The following is a 21,725-nucleotide window of genomic DNA, read 5'->3' as shown; positions in this document are numbered from 1 at the left end:
AAAGTAGCATTATCAAGCTCTGCCTCAGGTAAAAGTCCGGGGCCAGACGGCTTTACAGTAATGTATTACAAAAAATTTAAGGAGATACTTCTGCCAAGGCTATGCCAGTACTATAATGGGCTTGGAAAGGAGTACGAACTAAGTAAAGAGGCATCAGAGGCAACTATCACCGTTATCCCTAAGGAAGGAAAGGACATCGGAAACTGTTCAGGATACCGGCCGATATCTCTGCTCAATACAGATTTAAAACTGTTTGCAAAGGTATTGGCCGGGAGAGTTAAACAGGAAATGGCGAGATTGGTGTACCCGGATCAGACAGGTTTTGTCCAGGGAAGAGAGGGGAGAGACAATGGGGTTAGAACACTGTTAATCCTCCGGAAAATGAAGGCGGTGGGGTCCCCAGGTCTACTTCTGTCGATAGACGCAGAAAAAGCGTTTGACAGGGTAGACTGGGGACTCATGTTGCTCACCCTGAAGGAAATGGGGTTTGGACAGAGGATGATGGAGTGGATTGGCACTCTCTACAGGTCCCCCACGGCTAAAATAAAAATAAATGGAAGTCTTTCTCAAACCTTCTTAATGAGAAATGGTACAAGGCAAGGGTGCCCTCTATCGCCATTACTGTTCGTGCTCACATTGGAACCCCTGCTGGCTAGGATCAGAAATTCTCAAAAAATAAAAGGGGTTAAAATAGGAGAGGAAGAACATAAACTTGCAGCCTTCGCAGACGACGTCCTATTCTATTTAATGGAACCCAAAACATCAATCCCAAACCTTCTAAACCTTTGTAGCGAATACGGAGAAATCTCAAACTTTAAATTAAACATCACAAAAACGGAGATTATGAGTATAAATATAAGCAAGATAGAAAAACAACTCCTGAAAATGAAGTACAAATTTGCTTGGGTTAAAGAACTCAAATACCTAGGAATACTGCTAGCAAAATCGACTAGGGAGATGTATACGATAAATTTTATCCCTTTATTAAATGAAATTAAGACAGAAATAAAAAGGGTGGAAAATAGGGCAATATCATGGATAGGACGAATTAATTACTGCAAAATGGTCATTCTGCCAAAAATTTTATATAAGTTCCAGATGATCCCCATTGCCCTCCCCGGGACATTGTTCTCGGCCCTTAGAAAATTAATAATGAATTATATTTGGAGAAATAAGAAGCACAGGATAGCACTTCAGACCCTAAAACAGCCAAAAAAAAAGGGTGGATTAGCGGTCCCCGATGTCAAGAGATACTATGAGGCGGTGATATTAACAAGAGTGGTGGAGTGGGCCAGGGCTAGCAAAGAAAAAAGGTGGGTTAGTGTAGAAAATGAATTGTCACAGGCAAGGCTAGATAAGATAATTTGGAACCCTCCACAATTTAGGACAATAGATAAAAACGCACACGAGATAACTAAAAATGCACTTAAAGTTTGGGACACGGTCTATAAAAAAATTGTGAAAGAGTACAATTCACCCCTTATATCACTAAAAGATAATGATTATTTTGCACCAGGTAAAACACAAGTGGGGGGAAATTGGATTAAAATGGACACTATACAATTAAGGGATATAATGAAGGAAGGGCACATTTTAACACTACAGGAGTTGAAATTAAAAAACTCCCTCCTGGAAATTAATGAATGGAGATATCGGCAATTAAACCATTTTATCCAAGATCTTCCACACCCATTGAGGTCGGGAGATCAGTTATTGGAATTGGAAAAAATATGCTCTACAAAAAATGCCAGAGGATCTATCTCGGGACTATATAAGATGTTACTGAAGATGGAAGAGCAGAACATACCCCCATTCATTAAAAAATGGGAAAGGGAACTAGGGACACATCAGGATAGGACCACAATAGAGAAAATGCTGACCCTGACTCACTCCTCCACGGTGGATAGCGGCACAGCAGAGATGTGTTTTAAATGCATAGCCGGATGGTATATGACACCAGACAAATTAAAAAAGTTTAAAGAGGGACAGACTGGAGAGTGCTGGAGGGGATGCGGTTTACCAGGAAATATGGCACACCTGTGGTGGGGATGCCCTAAGATAAGGAGGTACTGGGAAAAAATATTGGCTTGTGTCGAAGAGATTACAAAGAAAAAGATAAAGATGGACCCTTGGGTTGTTCTGTTCCACGGGGGGGAAGAAGGCATTAAAAGTTATAAAAAATCGCTAGTACCACACCTATTGAATGCTGCCAAAAGATTAATTCCAAGGGGTTGGCAAGAGGTGGAATGCCCATCGATCTGGCAATGGATCGACACGGTGGAAGAAACGTATAAAATGGAGGAACTGCAGGAGGACATGGAGGGTAATAACATATTACAAAATATGAAATGGGAAAACTGGAGAACTTTTAAGAAATCGTGGAGTTACGCGGAAAAATTAAGAGAAGGCACTTAAGGCCATTTTTGAAAAATCAGAGAGAAGTAGAGGTATAAGGAGATTGTTTTGGTGAGATGGGAGGGGGGGGGGAGGGGGGGGTAAGGGGAAGTGAAGTATTAAGGAAAACTTTTGTATATGGTCAGCAAAAGAAGTCAAAAATGTACTCAAGAAAATAATATAATATATATACACAAAAAAAAAAAAAAAAAAAAAAAAAAAAAAACACAAAAGTGGAAAACAAAATAAAAACAACTAGCATATAAAAACAAAGACACTAATGATGCAAAACCGAAATAGAGATGCAATGGGCTGGTACGCAGAACATGAGCATGTAAATGCACACTCTATGAGGTGGAGTCTGAAGTAAAAAAAAAAAAAAAAAAAAAAAAAAAAAAAAGAAAAAAAAAAAAAAAAAAAAAAAAAAAAGAAGAAGACACCTTTCTTCATCTTTTTCGAAGAAGACGCCGTTCTTCTTCTTCGAAGAAGACGCCGTTCTTCTTCATCTTCTTCTTCTTCGAAGAAGACGCCATTCTTCTTCATCTTCTTCTTCTTATAAGAAGAAGAAGACGCCCTTCTTCTTCGAAGACGCCCTTCTTCTTCTTCTTCGAAGATGAAGAAGGGCGTCTTCGAAGAAGAAGAAGAAGACGGGCGTCTTCTTCGAAGAAGAAGAAGGGCGTCTTCTTCGAAGAAGAAGAAGGGCGTCTTCTTCGAAGAAGAAGAAGGGCGTCTTCTTCGAAGAAGAAGAAGGGCGTCTTCTTCGAAGAAGAAGAAAAGAAGGGGCGTCTTCTTCTAAGAAGACGCCCTTCTTCTTCTTCAAAGAAGAAGACGTCCTTCTTCTTTGAAGAAGACGCCCTTCTTCTTCTTCTTTTGAAGACGCCCTTCTTCTTCTTCTTTTGAAGACGCCCTTCTTCTTCTTCTTTGAAGAAGACGCCCTTCTTCTTCTTTTTTTTCTTTCTTCTTTTCTTCTTCTTCAAAGAAGATGCCCTTCTTCTTCGAAGAAGAAGAAGACGCCCTTCTTCTTCGAAGACGCCCTTCTTCTTCGAAGACGCCCTTCTTCTTCGAAGACGCTCTTCTTCTTCGAAGACGCTGCTCTTCTTCTTCGAAGACGCTGCTCTTCTTCGAAGACGCCCTTCTTCTTCTTTGAAGAAGACGCCCTTCTTCTTCTTCTTTGAAGAAGACGCCCTTCTTCTTCTTCTTTGAAGAAGACGCCCTTCTTCTTCTTCTTTGAAGAAGACGCCCTTCTTCTTCTTCTTTGAAGAAGACGCCCTTCTTCTTCTTCGACTTCTTCTTCGAAGACGCCCTTCTTCTTCGAAGACGCCCTTCTTCTTAGAAGACGCCCTTCTTCTTCGAAGAAGAAGACGCCCTTCTTCTTCTTCTTCTTTGAAGAAGACACCCTTCTTCTTCTTTGAAGAAGACGCCCTTCTTCTTTGAAGAAGACGCCCTTCTTCTTCTTCTTTGAAGAAGACGCCCTTCTTCTTCTTCTTTGAAGAAGACGCCCTTCTTCTTCTTCTTTGAAGAAGACGCCCTTCTTCTTCTTCTTTGAAGAAGACGCCCTTCTTCTTCTTCTTTGAAGAAGACGCCCTTCTTCTTCTTCTTTGAAGAAGATGCCCTTCTTCTTCTTCTTTGAAGAAGACGCCCTTCTTCTTCTTCGACTTCTTCTTCGAAGACGCCCTTCTTCTTCGAAGACGCCCTTCTTCTTCGAAGACGCCCTTCTTCTTAGAAGACGCCCTTCTTCTTCGAAGAAGAAGACGCCCTTCTTCTTCGAAGAAGAAGACGCCCTTCTTCTTCGAAGAAGAAGAAGACGCCCTTCTTCGAAGAAGAAGAAGAAGACGCCCTTCTTCGAAGAAGAAGAAGAAGACGCCCTTCTTCGAAGAAGAAGAAGACGCCCTTCTTCGAAGAAGAAGAAGACGCCCTTCTTCGAAGAAGAAGAAGACGCCCTTCTTCGAAGAAGAAGAAGACGCCCTTCTTCGAAGAAGAAGAAGACGCCCTTCTTCGAAGAAGACGCCCTTCTTCGAAGAAGACGCCCTTCTTCGAAGAAGACGCCCTTCTTCTTCGAAGACGCCCTTCTTCTTCGAAGACGCCCTTCTTCTTCTTCGAAGACGCCCTTCTTCTTCGAAGACGCCGTTCTTCTTCTTCGAAGACGCCGTTCTTCTTCTTCGAAGACGCCGTTCTTCTTCTTCGAAGACGCCGTTCTTCTTCTTCGAAGACGCCGTTCTTCTTCTTCGAAAACGCCCTTCTTCTTCGAAGATGCCCTTCTTCTTCGAAGACGCCCTTCTTCTTCTTCTTCGAAGACTCCCTTCTTCTTCTTCTTCGAAGACGCCCTTCTTCTTCTTTGAAGAAGAAGACGCCCTTCTTCTTCTTTGAAGAAGAAGACGCCCTTCTTCTTCTTTGAAGAAGAAGACGCCCTTCTTCTTCTTCTTTGAAGAAGACGCCCTTATTCTTCTTCTTTGAAGAAGACGCCCTTCTTCTTCTTCTTTGAAGAAGACGCCCTTCTTCTTCTTCTTTGAAGAAGACGCCCTTCTTCTTCTTCTTTGAAGAAGACGCCCTTCTTCTTCTATGAAGAAGACGCCCTTCTACTTCTTCTTCGAAGAAGACGCCCTTCTTCTTCTTCGAAGAAGAAGACGCCCTTCTTCTTCTTTTTCTTCTTTCTTCTTTTCTTCTTCTTCGAAGAAGATGCCCTTCTTCTTCTTCGAAGACGCCCTTCTTCTTCGAAGAAGACGCCCTTCTTCTTTTCTTCTTCTTCGAAGAAGACGCCCTTCTTCTTCTTCTTCTTCTTCGAAGACGCCCTTCTTCTTCGAAGACGCCCTTCTTCTTCGAAGAAGACGCCCTTCTTCTTCTTCTTCAAAGAAGACGCCCTTCTTCTTCTTCTTCAAAGAAGACGCACTTCTTCTTCTTCTTCAAAGAAGACGCCGGTCTTCTTCTTCAAAGAAGAAGACGCCCTTCTTCTTCGAAGAAGACGCCCTTCTTCTTCTTCTTCGAAGACGCCGCTCTTCTTCTTCGAAGACGCCGTTCTTCTTCGAAGACGCCCTTCTTCTTCGAAGAAGAAGAAGAAGACGCCCTTCTTCTTCGAAGACGCTGCTCTTCTTCTTCGAAGACGCCGTTCTTCTTTTCTTCTTCTTCGAAGAAGACGCCCTTCTTCTTCTTCTTCTTCTTCTTCTTCTTCGAAGACGCCCTTCTTCTTCGAAGAAGACGCCCTTCTTCTTCTTCTTCGAAGAAGACGCCCTTCTTCTTCTTCTTCAAAGAAGACGCCCTTCTTCTTCTTCTTCAAAGAAGACGCCCTTCTTCTTCTTCTTCAAAGAAGACGCCCTTCTTCTTCTTCTTCAAAGAAGACGCCGGTCTTCTTCTTCAAAGAAGACGCCGTTCTTCTTCTTCAAAGAAGACGCCGTTCTTCTTCTTCAAAGAAGACGCCGCTCTTCTTCTTCTTCGAAGACGCCGCTCTTCTTCTTCTTTGAAAACGCCCTTCTTCTTCTTCGAAGACGCCCTTCTTCTTCTTCTTCGAAGACGCCCTTCTTCTTCTTCGAAGACGCCCTTCTTCTTCTACGAAGACGCCCTTCTTCTTCTTTGAAGAAGACGCCCTTCTTCTTTGAAGAAGAAGAAGACGCCCTTCTTCTTCTTTTTCTTCTTTCTTCTTTTCTTCTTCGAAGAAGAAGATGCCCTTCTTCTTCGAAGAAGAAGAAGAAGACGCCCTTCTTCTTCGAAGACGCTGCTCTTCTTCGAAGACGCTGCTCTTCTTCGAAGACGCCCTTCTTCTTCTTTGAAGAAGACACCCTTCTTCTTCTTTGAAGAAGACGCCCTTCTTCTTCTTCTTTGAAGAAGACGCCCTTCTTCTTCTTCTTTGAAGAAGACGCCCTTCTTCTTCTTCTTTGAAGAAGACGCCCTTCTTCTTCTATGAAGAAGACGCCCTTCTACTTCTTCTTCGAAGAAGACGCCCTTCTTCTTCTTCGAAGAAGAAGACGCCCTTCTTCTTCTTTTTCTTCTTTCTTCTTTTCTTCTTCTTCGAAGAAGATGCCCTTCTTCTTCTTCTTCTTCGAAGACGCCCTTCTTCTTCGAAGAAGACGCCCTTCTTCTTTTCTTCTTCTTCGAAGAAGACGCTCTTCTTCTTCTTCTTCTTCTTCTTCGAAGAAGACGCCCTTCTTCTTCGAAGACGCCCTTCTTCTTCGAAGACGCCCTTCTTCTTCGAAGAAGACGCCCTTCTTCTTCTTCTTCGAAAAAGCCATTCTTCTTCTTATTCGAAGACGCCCCGTTTCTTCTTCTTCTTCGAAGACGCCCTTCTTCTTCGAAGATGACGCCCTTCTTCTTCGAAGATGACGCCCTTCTTCTTCTTCTTCGAAAAAGCCATTCTTCTTCTTATTCGAAGACGCCCCGTTTCTTCTTCTTCTTCTTCGAAGACGCCCTTCTTCTTCGAAGAAGACGCCCTTCTTCTTCGAAGAAGACGCCCTTCTTCTTTTTCAAAGAAGCCGTTGTTCTTCTTCGTCTTAGAAGAAGACGCCGTTCTTCTTCTTAGAAGAAGACACCTTTCTTCATCTTTTTCGAAGAAGACGCCGTTCTTCTTCTTCGAAGAAGACGCCGTTCTTCTTCTTCGAAGAAGACGCCGTTCTTCTTCATCTTCTTCTTCGAAGAAGACGCCATTCTTCTTCATCTTCTTCTTCTTATAAGAAGAAGAAGACGCCCTTCTTCTTCGAAGACGCCCTTCTTCTTCTTCTTCGAAGATGAAGAAGGGCGTCTTCGAAGAAGAAGAAGACGGGCGTCTTCTTCTTCTTCTTCAAAGAAGACGGGCGTCTTCTTCTTCTTCTTCAAAGAAGACGCCCTTCTTCTTCTTCTTCAAAGAAGACGCCGGTCTTCTTCTTCAAAGAAGACGCCGTTCTTCTTCTTCAAAGAAGACGCCGTTCTTCTTCTTCTTCGAAGACGCCGCTCTTCTTCTTCTTCGAAGACGCCGCTCTTCTTCTTCTTTGAAGACGCCCTTCTTCTTCTTCGAAGACGCCCTTCTTCTTCTTCTTCGAAGACGCCCTTCTTCTTCTTCGAAGACGCCCTTCTTCTTCTACGAAGACGCCCTTCTTCTTCTTCTTTGAAGAAGACGCCCTTCTTCTTCGAAGAAGAAGAAGACGCCCTTCTTCTTCTTTTTCTTCTTTCTTCTTTTCTTCTTCGAAGAAGAAGATGCCCTTCTTCTTCTTCTTCGAAGAAGAAGACACCCTTCTTCTTCGAAGACGCTGCTCTTCTTCGAAGACGCTGCTCTTCTTCGAAGACGCCCTTCTTCTTCTTTGAAGAAGACACCCTTCTTCTTCTTTGAAGAAGACGCCCTTCTTCTTCTTCTTTGAAGAAGACGCCCTTCTTCTTCTTCTTTGAAGAAGACGCCCTTCTTCTTCTTCTTTGAAGAAGACGCCCTTCTTCTTCTATGAAGAAGACGCCCTTCTACTTCTTCTTCGAAGAAGACGCCCTTCTTCTTCTTTTTCTTCTTTCTTCTTTTCTTCTTCTTCGAAGAAGATGCCCTTCTTCTTCTTCTTCTTCGAAGACGCCCTTCTTCTTCGAAGAAGACGCCCTTCTTCTTTTCTTCTTCGAAGAAGAAGACGCTCTTCTTCTTCTTCTTCTTCTTCGAAGAAGACGCCCTTCTTCTTCGAAGACGCCCTTCTTCTTCGAAGACGCCCTTCTTCTTCGAAGAAGACGCCCTTCTTCTTCTTCGAAAAAGCCATTCTTCTTCTTATTCGAAGACGCCCCGTTTCTTCTTCTTCTTCGAAGACGCCCTTCTTCTTCGAAGATGACGCCCTTCTTCTTCTTCTTCTTCGAAAAAGCCATTCTTCTTCTTATTCGAAGACGCCCCGTTTCTTCTTCTTCTTCTTCGAAGACGCCCTTCTTCTTCGAAGAAGACGCCCTTCTTCTTCGAAGAAGACGCCCTTCTTCTTTTTCAAAGAAGCCGTTGTTCTTCTTCGTCTTAGAAGAAGACGCCGTTCTTCGTCTTAGAAGAAGACGCCGTTCTTCTTCTTAGAAGAAGACACCTTTCTTCATCTTTTTTGAAGAAGACGCCGTTCTTCTTCTTCGAAGAAGACGCCGTTCTTCTTCTTCGAAGAAGACGCCGTTCTTCTTCATCTTCTTCTTCGAAGAAGACGCCATTCTTCTTCATCTTCTTCTTCTTATAAGAAGAAGAAGACGCCCTTCTTCTTCGAAGACGCCCTTCTTCTTCTTCTTCGAAGATGAAGAAGGGCGTCTTCGAAGAAGAAGAAGACGGGCGTCTTCTTCGAAGAAGAAGAAGGGCGTCTTCTTCGAAGAAGAAGAAGGGCGTCTTCTTCTTCGAAGAAGAAGGGCGTCTTCTTCGAAGAAGAAGAAAAGAAGGGGCGTCTTCTTCTAAGAAGACGCCCTTCTTCTTCTTCAAAGAAACAGAGAAACAAGTATGTCGGTGAATGAATGACTTCCTCTTGAGCAGCAGTCACTCACAATCCCATCAAAATTGCAGAAAATAAAAAGGTTAGCTTATATAAGGGGAAAGAATACATTTCCTCCCCAAATATAGGGATTTTTACGTGAGATGTGTTGCTCTTAGTATCGAAGGTAGGCGCACAAAACACAATGTTTTTAGATATCAAAAATAATTTAATTATATAAATATAAAGTTTCACATTTCATAAAATAAATTAGCAAAGTGAAATATACATGATCACGACCAATTTTACATGATTTATACAAAAAGGAAATCAAGATTATGATTAGAAGAAAAGCAGATGCGATATTGCCAACTAGTTTCGCACTAGATGTGCTTCATCAGGGCTTGCATGATACTTCTGTTCCTTAATTACATGTAGTGGTCTGTGTATGACACAAAGGTTCATTATTAATTCAGGTAGGGTCAATGTAGTATCTTTAAACTTTGTAAATAAGTGTTCAACACATATACAATTAATAAAATAAGAATAAGAGAATATAGTGCGCTTACCAATTATGTTTAAAGAGCTCAAAGAACCTGGCAGAACCAAGAGGAGCTGCCAAGAAAAATAGCGAAGGCGAACCTGATGCGGACAGGAGATATTGGATGCTGCACTTTCAATCAGCGGAGGCCAGATCCACTTGATTTTAGCAGGTGCGGACAATGAGATGTAAAGAGGGGGTTCACCACAGTTAAGGAGGAAGAGATACAGGTAAGAATACGTTGTATCTATTTCTCTCCTAAGAAAGAAGGCACAGGATTAAAATTGAAGATAAAGAAAAATAATATTGATTGAGAAAATGAATGAAAAAATTATAATAATATGACAGATTAAGGATGTATCCATATATATTTTTATAGACATTTTTTTAGATAAAACAGATATCTTATATTCAAATGAACATAGACAGAATAAATATCCATGCATTAAATGAATATGGATGAAGTCTAAAGAATATGTATAAATCTAGAGAGTATTACCTCAATAGTAGTGAAGTTTGGATATAAGCTCAATACTGCTAGTAGAGTCCAGCAGAGTTCACACTGGATTCACGGTAAGCTCTACAAGTAAATAAAGCACAGAATGTGCATGCATATAGGTATATAGATGAATTCAATATAATATGAAAAACATGAATTCAGTAAAGATGACTATTGCGACGCAACATAGTAACCGTCTATTAGAGAAGAATATAATTGAAAAAGAGAAAGAGAATTTACCTTAGATGGTTAATGACATGAAGTATCTAGTAAAATATGCTGATGTCCTAGGGGGATATAATATCCCAGTAGTATTATAACCAAAGACAATGCTGTAGAATAGTCCAAGGGCAGTTATATATGTTGTTTATACTGCGATTCTATAAATAGAATAATAGATAGGTTAAGCTCGTGCATATGGCAAGGAAAACCTGCATAGAGCACTAGATCTTAAGAAGATAGACTGGAAGGTAATTACCTTATTTATGTCTTAACACCGCGAGGCTAAGTAAGGCAGCGTTGCATGTGTGGCGTGATATCCTCCCTCAAGCCGTCCAAGTCGGCGTCTGACACACACTGTGTCAGCGCTGACCTTAAGAGCAACATCTCCACCGGAAGTGAAGAGAGTCAAGCATGACCCCTGGCGTCATATCCGGTCCACGTGTCCCAAGACACTTGCGCGCGCATCCCATGCGCTCCAGCGTGATGATGTAAGCTGGAGCGCATAGGAAGGAGACATGTATTAACAGTCTCAGACCGGCCAGAGACGAAATAGTGGCCGGATATGCGCGCGCGTCCCATCAGATGTTGATAATAGGGACGGGAGGCATTGAAGAGAGCACGCCCCCTGTGTTGGGACCTGTGATTGGCCACACCAAGGCTGTGCAGGATCCGACCTCCCTCCGCATCAGGAATCCCTCCCCATGTTAAATGGAATGGTTCAGAGCTCAGAAAACGCAAAAAGAAAATTTTAATAAACACTAATAATAAGTTATACGCAATAACGCGTGTATTTAACTATGAAGAAATATATTAGAATATACTACTGATTTCTCTCAGCTGGACATCCAATGGCTTATTTTTACACTGTCTTATCTGAGGGAAGGTTAATGAAAAAGACATCTGCAATAATGAATATTTTTAGAAAGTTTTGACATTTTCCAATTGCTAACTCATAAATCATAATATAACAAGGCAAGATGGAACAAAGCAAAATACAATCCAAGTAAGAAAATAAATAAAACAAAAACAAAAAACATAAAAAAGCAAAACAAAAAACACAAGAGATACATTTGAGCCAATGATAGAGGGAGAGGCAATATAGCCATAGATCATAAAGTTCATATCATGTATTTATCACCAATGATTCATTATATCTATATAGGACTAGTACCTAAGGCAAAGATATAATTTGCCTTATATCTATATAGGGCTGGTACCTAAGGTAAAGATATAATTAGCCCTAACAGGGCGACCTATATTAAAGTATATATATGATTTATAAGTTAAATCTCTGTGATTTGAACCAATGATAAATGAATGTATAAAATGTATTCTAATGGGGTTTAATGATGATTAATCACGGCCATGGCATTACCCTATAAAAAAGGTTTAAATGACAGGGATGTGTTGAGCCCTGGTACATAGGTGGCCCGTTGGTCAAAAATCCAACGGGCCTCACGTTGGAGGATTTTTTTATCAAAATCCCCTCCTCTTTCCGGAGGGGAGATCACTTCTAATGCAAATAAAGTAATGAAAGATGGATCATAGCTGTGGTGCAACCCCACATGTTTGCAAATGGGTGTATAGAGCAAACCTGCCTCTAGATAATAAAGATGATCCTTAATTCTTCTAGAGAATGCCCTTTTCGTTTTTCCTATATAGAAAGCGCCGCACCGACACTTTGCAAGATATACAATACCTATAGTTGAACAATTGGCATGTTTCTTGGATTTAAGGAAACCTCCTCTAGGGAGGGGACAACCGTCCCCTTCTTCGATCCAGGGGCAAACATCACAGTGTCCACATTTGTATGTACCTGGTATCTCAGGCTCCTGTGAAATGGGAGCCTCAGGTACCAGGTGACTATGTGTAAGGCCATCTTTGATGGACCTACATCTTCTATAAACAATCTCGGGTCTTTGTGAAATATACTTTGAAATGATAGGGTCCTCAGCAAGGAAGTGCCAATTATGGTTAATCAGTTGGCGAAAAATGTTCTGATCAGAGCTGAAAGTGGTTATTAATTTGGTTGTTGGATTGGACTCCTTTACCTTTTTCTTAAATAGTAATGAATCTCTTGTGTTTATCTTTGACTTTGCATATGCCTGTTTGAGAACTTTTTTACTATATCCTCTCAATAAGAGGCGTGAATAAAGGGCAGACGCCTCTTTTTCAAAATCTTCCTCCTTTGCACAATTGCGCCGAAGTCTTAGGTACTGACTGTAGGGGATGCTTCGCACCAAGGATCTTGGGTGAGAGCTAGAGTAATGTAAAATAGTGTTTCCTGCCGTTTCTTTCCTATACAAATTAGTGGACAAAGTACCATCATCATTTACTGAAATTTTTAAATCAAGAAAGGGGATACTTTTGGTATCCGACTGGATCGTAAATTTTAAATTATAATTGTTAACAGATAGATATTCCATAAATTTGGACAAAAGTTCCGCACCGCCAGTCCAGATGATCAAAACATCGTCAATATACCTCCGCCATAATAATATATGGCGGAGGTATATCACGGCGGAGTCATCTGAGAAGATGGCTCTCTCCCACCCCCCCAGGTACAGGGTGGCATACGATGGGGCACACGAAGTCCCCATCGCCACACCCTGCACCTGGAGGTAGGTTGAGCCATTAAAAACAAAAACATTATTAGTCAATATATGCTCAAGCAAGGCCGTAACGAAATTACAAAGTTTCCAATTATTGTGGTCTTGTTCACGTAAGAACTGGGAAATGACCTGAATCCCTTTTGTATGAGGGATACTAGAATAGAGGGCCTCTACGTCTATTGCTGCCAAAATTGATCCTGGGGGTACACTCATACCTTCGACTATTTTTAGAAGTTCCAACGTATCTTTAAGATACGATGGTAATGCCATTACATGGGGTCTCAATTGCATATCTACATACTTACTTGCAGTTTCCGTATGGCTGCCTATACCTGAGATAATGGGGCGCCCGGGTGGATCCCCGATGTCTTTATGTATTTTGGGCAATGAATAGAACGTAGGGGTTATAGGCCACTTAATCTCTAGATATTCCCTCAAATCTTGATCGATCAGTCCCTGCTGAAATGCCAGTGAGATTAGTGAAATATAATCAGATCTGGCTTTTGGAACATCATCTTCTGATATTATTTTGTACCAGTTGTTATTACATAGAATTTTGTCACACATTCGAATGTATTGGATCTTTGTCATTACAACCACATTGCCCCCTTTATCGGAGGGTTTTATCACCAATTCACTATTGCTAGTGAGTTCGGTAAGTGCTTGCTGTTGTTTTTTTGATAAATTATTATCAGAGATTTTGGGAATTACTAGGTTTTCAATTTGTTTCCTTGTTTGCTTAAGGAAAGCCCATACTGCTGGTGAGGTTTGTAGGTTAGGGAATCTTTGTGATTTTGTCTTAAACTTACAGGGTTCCGGGATCAGTTCTATTTCTGGTTCTATTTCATCGGAAAGGTCAATAAGCTCTTCAGAGCTCTCGTTTTCATCCAACAATTGGATCAAGATTTTCAAGGCTCTGAAGTCTTGTACCTTGAAGTCTTTATATAATTCTTCTTCCCTAGACGCTATACGTCCCCTGTCAGTGTCAAACATAAATTTATATGTAAGGTTTCTAGCAAATAAATGTAGATCTTTAATTAGGGTAAATTTGTCCACTTTTTGTGAGGGGCAGAAACTAAGTCCCAGTTTCAGCACTTCAATCTCAGTGGATGAGAGATTGTATGTCGAGAGGTTTACAATGTCTAATCCTGAGTCAGCTGCATCTGCTTGACCACAAAAGGATCCATTTTTCCTAACTTCATTGTGGCCACTGGTGTAGATGGAATTAGGCAGGGTCCTAAAGGGATGTTACCTGAGTTAGTTATTCTATTGTTAGTCTTTGGGATTGCTCCCTGTTCTTTTAAGCTTGTAATTTCCTTCTCCATAGCAAACATTACCAAAGGAGTGTTACCCACCACCAGGTCACCACTTGTGTCTATTCCCAGTTCCAGGTTCTTTTTAGAATGATCTATGGGGACCTGAGGAGAGACCATGCGTTTTTTAAGTGTCCCCCCTTGTGCATTCTGCCCACCACCGTTACCCGCGTTTTGGTGTGCGTCCTCTTCCTGCTGGTCCTCGAAAGGGTTTAGAAGTAGTTCTCTGTGAAGAAATGGAAGAGGATGAAGCTGATACATCTGAGTCAGATTTATATACAGTAGATTCATGTTGGTTATTACGCCTAAAGGTTTTATTTCCCTTCTGGTTGGGATTATGATGCCATTTGTATGCATAGCCTCCTGCAAATGCTAGTTGGTCCTTATAGAATTTTTGATCTTTTCTCATTATAACGTTCTTATTGTATTTTTCTAGATGTTCAAGCAGATCTGATTCTTTTTTCTGATATTCGCTATTGGAAATTAGGTGATTACTTGAACTTCGTAAGTTCTCAATTTCCCTATCCAATTCTGCAAGATCAATGATATGTTTATCCTTTAACATTATCATCATGTTAGAAGAACATGTGTTTAAATTTTCCTCCCATTTGTCTTTTAATGTCGATTCGGTCATTTCAAACGTGGGGAAAATTTGCACTCTTAATCCCTGAGGGTTGACCTTTTCTTTAAGATAACGGTCAAAAAATCGAATGTGCCACCCTAGATTGGACTTTCTTTCCATTAACCTTTTAAGTTTCAGAAAGAAAACGTCAAGCCCGACTTCCGTTTTCGCTTGTGAGGTATAAGAATTTTGAATGGTATCCAAAAACTTTTCCCAATCCAAGCCAGAAAACTGTGACATTGTGAGAGGGTGTGGGACACAAGAAGAGAGAGGGGAGAGTTGGAAAGGAAAGAGAGGAGATAGAAAAAATGGAAGTTCACTTCCTTCAGTACCTATATATAGATTAGGCCCAGTTTGTGCAATTAGACAGTGTTAAACCTATTTATTTCTCTGATTTATTATTTGAACTATTTATGTAACTTTCAGGGATATCCTAGGTTTAACACTGTCTAATTGCACAAACTGGGCCTAATCTATATATAGGTACTGAAGGAAGTGAACTTCCATTTTTTCTATCTCCTCTCTTTCCTTTCCAACTCTCCCCTCTCTCTTCTTGTGTCCCACACCCTCTCACAATGTCACAGTTTTCTGGCTTGGATTGGGAAAAGTTTTTGGATACCATTCAAAATTCTTATACCTCACAAGCGAAAACGGAAGTCGGGCTTGACGTTTTCTTTCTGAAACTTAAAAGGTTAATGGAAAGAAAGTCCAATCTAGGGTGGCACATTCGATTTTTTGACCGTTATCTTAAAGAAAAGGTCAACCCTCAGGGATTAAGAGTGCAAATTTTCCCCACGTTTGAAATGACCGAATCGACATTAAAAGACAAATGGGAGGAAAATTTAAACACATGTTCTTCTAACATGATGATAATGTTAAAGGATAAACATATCATTGATCTTGCAGAATTGGATAGGGAAATTGAGAACTTACGAAGTTCAAGTAATCACCTAATTTCCAATAGCGAATATCAGAAAAAAGAATCAGATCTGCTTGAACATCTAGAAAAATACAATAAGAACGTTATAATGAGAAAAGATCAAAAATTCTATAAGGACCAACTAGCATTTGCAGGAGGCTATGCATACAAATGGCATCATAATCCCAACCAGAAGGGAAATAAAACCTTTAGGCGTAATAACCAACATGAATCTACTGTATATAAATCTGACTCAGATGTATCAGCTTCATCCTCTTCCATTTCTTCACAGAGAACTACTTCTAAACCCTTTCGAGGACCAGCAGGAAGAGGACGCGCACCAAAACGCGGTAACGGTGGTGGGCAGAATGCACAAGGGGGGACACTTAAAAAACGCATGGTCTCTCCTCAGGTCCCCATAGATCATTCTAAAAAGAACCTGGAACTGGGAATAGACACAAGTGGTGACCTGGTGGTGGGTAACACTCCTTTGGTAATGTTTGCTATGGAGAAGGAAATTACAAGCTTAAAAGAACAGGGAGCAATCCCAAAGACTAACAATAGAATAACTAACTCAGGTAACATCCCTTTAGGACCCTGCCTAATTCCATCTACACCAGTGGCCACAATGAAGTTAGGAAAAATGGATCCTTTTGTGGTCAAGCAGATGCAGCTGACTCAGGATTAGACATTGTAAACCTCTCGACATACAATCTCTCATCCACTGAGATTGAAGTGCTGAAACTGGGACTTAGTTTCTGCCCCTCACAAAAAGTGGACAAATTTACCCTAATTAAAGATCTACATTTATTTGCTAGAAACCTTACATATAAATTTATGTTTGACACTGACAGGGGACGTATAGCGTCTAGGGAAGAAGAATTATATAAAGACTTCAAGGTACAAGACTTCAGAGCCTTGAAAATCTTGATCCAATTGTTGGATGAAAACGAGAGCTCTGAAGAGCTTATTGACCTTTCCGATGAAATAGAACCAGAAATAGAACTGATCCCGGAACCCTGTAAGTTTAAGACAAAATCACAAAGATTCCCTAACCTACAAACCTCACCAGCAGTATGGGCTTTCCTTAAGCAAACAAGGAAACAAATTGAAAACCTAGTAATTCCCAAAATCTCTGATAATAATTTATCAAAAAAACAACAGCAAGCACTTACCGAACTCACTAGCAATAGTGAATTGGTGATAAAACCCTCCGATAAAGGGGGCAATGTGGTTGTAATGACAAAGATCCAATACATTCGAATGTGTGACAAAATTCTATGTAATAACAACTGGTACAAAATAATATCAGAAGATGATGTTCCAAAAGCCAGATCTGATTATATTTCACTAATCTCACTGGCATTTCAGCAGGGACTGATCGATCAAGATTTGAGGGAATATCTAGAGATTAAGTGGCCTATAACCCCTACGTTCTATTCATTGCCCAAAATACATAAAGACATCGGGGATCCACGCGGGCGCCCCATTATCTCAGGTATAGGCAGCCATACGGAAACTGCAAGTAAGTATGTAGATATGCAATTGAGACCCCATGTAATGGCATTACCATCGTATCTTAAAGATACGTTGGAACTTCTAAAAATAGTCGAAGGTATGAGTGTACCCCCAGGATCAATTTTGGCAGCAATAGACGTAGAGGCCCTCTATTCTAGTATCCCTCATACAAAAGGGATTCAGGTCATTTCCCAGTTCTTACGTGAACAAGACCACAATAATTGGAAACTTTGTAATTTCGTTACGGCCTTGCTTGAGCATATATTGACTAATAATGTTTTTGTTTTTAATGGCTCAACCTACCTCCAGGTGCAGGGTGTGGCGATGGGGACTTCGTGTGCCCCATCGTATGCCACCCTGTACCTGGGGGGGTGGGAGAGAGCCATCTTCTCAGATGACTCCGCCGTGATATACCTCCGCCATATATTATTATGGCGGAGGTATATTGACGATGTTTTGATCATCTGGACTGGCGGTGCGGAACTTTTGTCCAAATTTATGGAATATCTATCTGTTAACAATTATAATTTAAAATTTACGATCCAGTCGGATACCAAAAGTATCCCCTTTCTTGATTTAAAAATTTCAGTAAATGATGATGGTACTTTGTCCACTAATTTGTATAGGAAAGAAACGGCAGGAAACACTATTTTACATTACTCTAGCTCTCACCCAAGATCCTTGGTGCGAAGCATCCCCTACAGTCAGTACCTAAGACTTCGGCGCAATTGTGCAAAGGAGGAAGATTTTGAAAAAGAGGCGTCTGCCCTTTATTCACGCCTCTTATTGAGAGGATATAGTAAAAAAGTTCTCAAACAGGCATATGCAAAGTCAAAGATAAACACAAGAGATTCATTACTATTTAAGAAAAAGGTAAAGGAGTCCAATCCAACAACCAAATTAATAACCACTTTCAGCTCTGATCAGAACATTTTTCGCCAACTGATTAACCATAATTGGCACTTCCTTGCTGAGGACCCTATCATTTCAAAGTATATTTCACAAAGACCCGAGATTGTTTATAGAAGATGTAGGTCCATCAAAGATGGCCTTACACATAGTCACCTGGTACCTGAGGCTCCCATTTCACAGGAGCCTGAGATACCAGGTACATACAAATGTGGACACTGTGATGTTTGCCCCTGGATCGAAGAAGGGGACGGTTGTCCCCTCCCTAGAGGAGGTTTCCTTAAATCCAAGAAACATGCCAATTGTTCAACTATAGGTATTGTATATCTTGCAAAGTGTCGGTGCGGCGCTTTCTATATAGGAAAAACGAAAAGGGCATTCTCTAGAAGAATTAAGGATCATCTTTATTATCTAGAGGCAGGTTTGCTCTATACACCCATTTGCAAACATGTGGGGTTGCACCACAGCTATGATCCATCTTTCATTACTTTCTTTGCATTAGAAGTGATCTCCCCTCCGGAAAGAGGAGGGGATTTTGATAAAAAAATCCTCCAACGTGAGGCCCGTTGGATTTTTGACCAACGGGCCACCTATGTACCAGGGCTCAACACATCCCTGTCATTTAAACCTTTTTTATAGGGTAATGCCATGGCCGTGATTAATCATCATTAAACCCCATTAGAATACATTTTATACATTCATTTATCATTGGTTCAAATCACAGAGATTTAACTTATAAATCATATATATACTTTAATATAGGTCGCCCTGTTAGGGCTAATTATATCTTTACCTTAGGTACCAGCCCTATATAGATATAAGGCAAATTATATCTTTGCCTTAGGTACTAGTCCTATATAGATATAATGAATCATTGGTGATAAATACATGATATGAACTTTATGATCTATGGCTATATTGCCTCTCCCTCTATCATTGGCTCAAATGTATCTCTTGTGTTTTTTGTTTTGCTTTTTTATGTTTTTTGTTTTTGTTTTATTTATTTTCTTACTTGGATTGTATTTTGCTTTGTTCCATCTTGCCTTGTTATATTATGATTTATGAGTTAGCAATTGGAAAATGTCAAAACTTTCTAAAAATATTCATTATTGCAGATGTCTTTTTCATTAACCTTCCCTCAGATAAGACAGTGTAAAAATAAGCCATTGGATGTCCAGCTGAGAGAAATCAGTAGTATATTCTAATATATTTCTTCATAGTTAAATACACGCGTTATTGCGTATAACTTATTATTAGTGTTTATTAAAATTTTCTTTTTGCGTTTTCTGAGCTCTGAACCATTCCATTTAACATGGGGAGGGATTCCTGATGCGGAGGGAGGTCGGATCCTGCACAGCCTTGGTGTGGCCAATCACAGGTCCCAACACAGGGGGCGTGCTCTCTTCAATGCCTCCCGTCCCTATTATCAACATCTGATGGGACGCGCGCGCATATCCGGCCACTATTTCGTCTCTGGCCGGTCTGAGACTGTTAATACATGTCTCCTTCCTATGCGCTCCAGCTTACATCATCACGCTGGAGCGCATGGGATGCGCGCGCAAGTGTCTTGGGACACGTGGACCGGATATGACGCCAGGGGTCATGCTTGACTCTCTTCACTTCCGGTGGAGATGTTGCTCTTAAGGTCAGCGCTGACACAGTGTGTGTCAGACGCCGACTTGGACGGCTTGAGGGAGGATATCACGCCACACATGCAACGCTGCCTTACTTAGCCTCGCGGTGTTAAGACATAAATAAGGTAATTACCTTCCAGTCTATCTTCTTAAGATCTAGTGCTCTATGCAGGTTTTCCTTGCCATATGCACGAGCTTAACCTATCTATTATTCTATTTATAGAATCGCAGTATAAACAACATATATAACTGCCCTTGGACTATTCTACAGCATTGTCTTTGGTTATAATACTACTGGGATATTATATCCCCCTAGGACATCAGCATATTTTACTAGATACTTCATGTCATTAACCATCTAAGGTAAATTCTCTTTCTCTTTTTCAATTATATTCTTCTCTAATAGACGGTTACTATGTTGCGTCGCAATAGTCATCTTTACTGAATTCATGTTTTTCATATTATATTGAATTCATCTATATACCTATATGCATGCACATTCTGTGCTTTATTTACTTGTAGAGCTTACCGTGAATCCAGTGTGAACTCTGCTGGACTCTACTAGCAGTATTGAGCTTATATCCAAACTTCACTACTATTGAGGTAATACTCTCTAGATTTATACATATTCTTTAGACTTCATCCATATTCATTTAATGCATGGATATTTATTCTGTCTATGTTCATTTGAATATAAGATATCTGTTTTATCTAAAAAAATGTCTATAAAAATATATATGGATACATCCTTAATCTGTCATATTATTATAATTTTTTCATTCATTTTCTCAATCAATATTATTTTTCTTTATCTTCAATTTTAATCCTGTGCCTTCTTTCTTAGGAGAGAAATAGATACAACGTATTCTTACCTGTATCTCTTCCTCCTTAACTGTGGTGAACCCCCTCTTTACATCTCATTGTCCGCACCTGCTAAAATCAAGTGGATCTGGCCTCCGCTGATTGAAAGTGCAGCATCCAATATCTCCTGTCCGCATCAGGTTCGCCTTCGCTATTTTTCTTGGCAGCTCCTCTTGGTTCTGCCAGGTTCTTTGAGCTCTTTAAACATAATTGGTAAGCGCACTATATTCTCTTATTCTTATTTTATTAATTGTATATGTGTTGAACACTTATTTACAAAGTTTAAAGATACTACATTGACCCTACCTGAATTAATAATAAACCTTTGTGTCGTACACAGACCACTACATGTAATTAAGGAACAGAAGTATCATGCAAGCCCTGATGAAGCACATCTAGTGCGAAACTAGTTGGCAATATCGCATCTGCTTTTCTTCTAATCATAATCTTGATTTCCTTTTTGTATAAATCATGTAAAATTGGTCGTGATCATGTATATTTCACTTTGCTAATTTATTTTATGAAATGTGAAACTTTATATTTATATAATTAAATTATTTTTGATATCTAAAAACCTTGTGTTTTGTGCGCCTACCTTCGATACTAAGAGCAACACATCTCACGTAAAAATCCCTATATTTGGGGAGGAAATGTATTCTTTCCCCTTATATAAGCTAACCTTTTTATTTTCTTCTTCAAAGAAGAAGACGTCCTTCTTCTTTGAAGAAGACGCCCTTCTTCTTCTTCTTTTGAAGACGCCCTTCTTCTTCTTCTTTGAAGAAGACGCCCTTCTTCTTCTTCTTTGAAGAAGACGCCCTTCTACTTCTTTTTCTTCTTTCTTCTTTTCTTCCTCTTCGAAGAAGATGCCCTTCTTCTTCGAAGAAGAAGAAGAAGACGCCCTTCTTCTTCGAAGACGCCCTTCTTCTTCGAAGACGCTCTTCTTCTTCGAAGACGCTCTTCTTCTTCGAAGACGCTGCTCTTCTTCTTCGAAGACGCTGCTCTTCTTCTTCGAAGACGCCCTTCTTCTTCTTTGAAGAAGACACCATTCTTCTTCTTTGAAGAAGACGCCCTTCTTCTTCTTCTTTGAAGAAGACGCCCTTCTTCTTCTTCTTCTTTGAAGAAGACGCCCTTCTTCTTCTTCTTTGAAGAAGACGCCCTTCTTCTTCTTCTTTGAAGAAGACGCCCTTCTTCTTCTTCTTCTTCTTCTTCTTCTTTGAAGAAGACGCCCTTCTTCTTCTTCTTTGAAGAAGACGCCCTTCTTCTTCTTCTTTGAAGAAGACGCCCTTCTTCTTCTTCGACTTCTTCTTTGAAGACGCCCTTCTTCT

General features: G+C 40.4%; 2 long non-coding RNA genes across 3 annotated transcripts; one reads left to right on the top strand and one right to left on the bottom strand.

Moving 5' to 3' along the window:
* Nucleotides 1–9,131: 9,131 nt before the first annotated feature.
* LOC120932434 lies at nt 9,132–11,524 on the bottom strand. Of its 2 annotated transcripts, XR_005747989.1 has the most exons (4): nt 10,269–11,524; nt 10,031–10,170; nt 9,791–9,871; nt 9,132–9,549 (listed from the first exon to the last, which is right to left on the bottom strand). It is a non-coding gene; the product is annotated as an uncharacterized LOC120932434 (long non-coding RNA). The 2 variants fall into 2 exon arrangements; XR_005747988.1 differs by lacking the exon at nt 10,269–11,524 and having other exon boundaries at nt 10,031–10,254.
* Nucleotides 11,525–19,678: 8,154 nt separating this feature from the next.
* On the top strand, nt 19,679–20,703 carry LOC120932435. The gene is made up of 3 exons (XR_005747990.1): nt 19,679–19,902; nt 20,062–20,142; nt 20,384–20,703. It is a non-coding gene; the product is annotated as an uncharacterized LOC120932435 (long non-coding RNA).
* Nucleotides 20,704–21,725: the final 1,022 nt, after the last annotated feature.

The sequence above is a fragment of the Rana temporaria genome, chromosome 3 (assembly GCF_905171775.1).
Source record: "Rana temporaria chromosome 3, aRanTem1.1, whole genome shotgun sequence".
Taxonomy (NCBI): domain Eukaryota; kingdom Metazoa; phylum Chordata; class Amphibia; order Anura; family Ranidae; genus Rana; species Rana temporaria.
The sequence above is the reverse complement of the archived record's forward strand: the minus strand, read 5'-3'. Positions and strand labels throughout refer to the sequence as shown.